Source organism: Megascapheus bottae, chromosome 9, assembly GCF_031878675.1.
Source record: "Megascapheus bottae isolate mThoBot1 chromosome 9, mThoBot2.hap1, whole genome shotgun sequence".
Lineage (NCBI taxonomy): Eukaryota > Metazoa > Chordata > Mammalia > Rodentia > Geomyidae > Megascapheus > Megascapheus bottae.
In genome coordinates, this window is record NC_143517.1 from 5,154,866 (window position 1) to 5,158,551 (window position 3,686).

The window sequence follows — 3,686 nt, forward strand, 5'->3', positions numbered from 1 at the left end:
GTCCTCGTGCTCAGAGGAGAGAGCCAGGGGCGCCGAGTGCTGACAGGCTCCGGGGTCCGCGGCCCAGGACGGGGTCCTGAGCCGTCGCAGCCAGCCGCCCTCGTCCGCGTTCCGCCGGGGGACTTGGCGGCGCGCTCTCCTAAATCCAAGCGTCCCGGGGCGCGGGGCGGGGACGGGAGGCGGGGTGGCTCCTGGGAACCGCGGGGTCCCCACCCCCCCAGGATGAGGACGTGTCCCCGCGCACGTGACGCTTGGAAATGCCGGCCTCCCCCCCCCCAACTCCTGTTCAGGGTCACTGCCCTGGGGGCTTTGCTCCTGGGTGCCTGGATACGGGGCCCCCGGCCCGGGCGCACCGCACAGCCGAAGCCCCTCCAGCACAACCTGAAAGGATCCGGATCCACAGACCCGCAGCTTCCCAGGGGCTCAGGGAAGTCAGGGGCGAGAGGGTTCCCCCTGCCGCGGGCGGCTTGGAAGGCTGGGATTCCACCTTCTCCTGCCGGGACCGGCGCGCCCCGGGGCGGGGGATGGCTCTCCCACGCAAGGGTCTGAACACGGGACCACAGAGGCTCCCCCTCCCAGCCTCTGGGGTTCCTCTGGAATGGTCGGATTGGAGACTTGTGCGTTGTGGAATTCTTGTCCAACAGTTTTGCCATACAAGAAGAAAGGAGGAAAAGATTTGACTCTTATCGTGCTGATGGAAATAAAGTGAACCCTTCGGATGCAATTGTGTTAAGAAACGCTTTAAGTTTAGTAATCTCCATCCTGTTCATTGTTTTATGCAAAGTATACTGAGAAGACGGGGAGTTTGGCCTAGTGGTAGAGTGCTTGCCTAGCACACACGAAGACCCGGGTTTGATTTCCTCAGACATATCACAAACATAGAAAAAGCTGGAAGTGGTGCTGTGGCTCAAGTAGTAGAGCTCTAGCCTTGAGAAAGTCCAAGGACAGTGGCAGGAAAAAAAAAGTGTATACTGAGAAGTATTGAAATACTTGCCTAAAGATTGCTTACTAAATATCTCCTTCTGTGTTGTGTGTGTGTGTGTGTGTGTGTGTGTGTGTGTGTGTGTGTGTCTGTGTGTGTCTGTGTGTGTCTGTGTGTGTCTGTGTCTGTGTGTCTGTGTTTCAGGTCCTAGGGCTTGAATTCAAGACCTAGGTGAGGTCCCTGAGCTTTCTGGATAAAGGCTCCACTTCTGGCTTTTTGCTGGTTAATTGGAGATAAATCCCACAAACGTTTCTGCCCGGACTAGCTTCAAACTGTGATCCTCAAGTGTCAGCCTCCTGAGTATAAGTATGTAAGTATAGATATGAGTATATATATATGCGTATATGTATGAGTATAAGTGTGTAAGTATAGATATGAGCCACCAGAGCCTGGCCTGGCTGATTGCCTTTTCACATGCAATCGTGTACAAAGTGACAAAGAAAGGAGGAAAGAAGTGAGCAGGGTCATCACTAGGCACAGCTCAGGTTCCAATTCCTTAAGCAAATCCCTGTTGTCACCATAGAAAAATAATCTTAACTCATTTGAAGAGTTTATCTATACTGAACAAGTCATGAACATTGAGGCAACAAAGAAAATTTTCTAGGAGCCTTAAGACGTCATGTCTAACTGAAGCTCTCTCCAGAAATTCTTCATACCACGAAGACTGTCAGCTAAGGATCCTTTACTATTAATGAAGTGTAAAATTTTATTATTTCCTGAGCTAACATGGGAAAGACTGGAAAATGCCATCCTCTTAGGAGACATGGAAAGCCTCAAAGAATTTTAGATTGAGTATCTCAACCCTATAGTTTGGTGGAAGGAGCTTCTCACTGGTTTACTCATGTGAAACAAGAAAACATAATTCACAGATACTGACATGAATATCAAACATTTATTTGAGTTTGACATACAGTTGGGAACTACTCTGAAAACACAAAGGGAAAATGCAGAATGGAATCACATTAGAGAAGAGGTAATCCTGAAATGACAAAAATGAACTCCAAATCATTGTCAGGAAAAACAAGCCTGGAATTGTTGTCTGTTTTTTTTTTTCCTGTATTACAAGTAGAAAAAAGAATTTTTTTTTTTTGTCATGGGGCTTGAACTCTGGGCCTGCATACTGTCCCTGAGCTCTTTAGTTCAAGGCTAGCACTCAACCACAGTGCCACTTCCATTTTTCTCGTGAGTGATTGAACATAAGAGTCTCACTGACTTTTGTGCCTGGGCTGCTTTGAACCATGATCCTCAGATCTCAGCCTCCTGAGTAGCTAGGATTATAGGCATGAGCCACTGGCATCCAGCTAAGGTTATGTTTTTCCAAGGTGTTCACCAAATGAGATTGAACAAGCCATATAGCCTCAGTGTTCTCTCTCTTGCAAAGAGAAGAGACTGCACCTTTCCCCATAGCTCTTCAAAGAGGGGATATGAAGGATTTCAGAGCCTTGCATGGTGGCTCCCTCCTGTAGTTCTGCTGCCCTGGAAGCAGAGGCAGAGGATCCCCTGAGTCCCAGAGCTTTAGTGGGGTGAGGTGGGCAGCTGATTTCCACACTCTTAGAGATCTAGTTCCCTAAAAGAAGCCCAAGATTCTACATTTTAGGGAACTCTGGGTAGTTGTGAAGCAATTGATCTTTAAAAGAAAATCACTATTATTTATTTAGCCATAATTATTTAAAGGCAAATTTCAGGCCAGGCACAGTGTAACTGCCTCAGTGGGAAGACAGACAATGTCTTAGCCTTGGTGACACTCTTGCTTGAGGACTCTAGCTACCCACTGCTATGATTCTACCACAAACAAACAAGCTGCCCAAAGCTGAATAACAATTGGCTTTGAGGCTGTTTTTTTCTGGTTTTTGTATATCTTTCTGTTTTGCTACTCACTAAAAGTAACTTGCCTATGACTTGCTAGCTTTTGTGGGGTTGGAGGGACTGCCTGGTGTTTAATATGGATACAAACTCAGTAGTACTGAGTAGTACAGAAGGGTATCTGTGTAAAACAGATACTTAGTAGTAATTAATGCTTTAATCCAACTTTTTAAAAACCTTAACTCCAGGCATTTCACATTTTTCACTTATTTTTTTCTTCCTTTTTTGGGAGGAGAAGGAGGGAGGTGTTAGTTTTCTAGCTTTCTAGCCCAAGCTGGCCTAGAATTTATCATCCTCTTGTGTTATCCTTCTCAAGTGCTGGGATTCTCTAAATATTTAACATCAACACTCTTTGGACTCAGATCTAGTTTGTACAACATGGCAAACACACCAAGAAAACTCAGCCAACACATCAACTCTCATTGACCCTCTATGGTAGAGATGAGACAAAGGGGCAAAATTTGGGCTCTGCCACTGCGGTCCCTATATGAGCACCATGGTGGGGGCCAGGCACTTATGGCTCATGTCTGTAATTCTAGCTACTCAGGAGACTGAGACCTGAGGGTCACAATTCAAAGCCAGCCCTGGAAGGAAAGTCTATGAGACTTAAATCAACTCCTAGAAAAGCAAGAAATGAAGCCGTGGCTTTTAGTGGCAGAGCACAAGCCTTGAGCACAAAAGCTCAGGGACAATGCCCAGGCCCTGAATTCAAGCCCCATGACCAACAGAGAGGAGGAAGGAAGGAAGAAAGGAAGGAAGGAAAGAAAGAAAACCATGGCTGATTGTGCCAGAACTTATGACATTTCTTCACCTCTAGTCAACCCTGGATCCAAATCCAAAT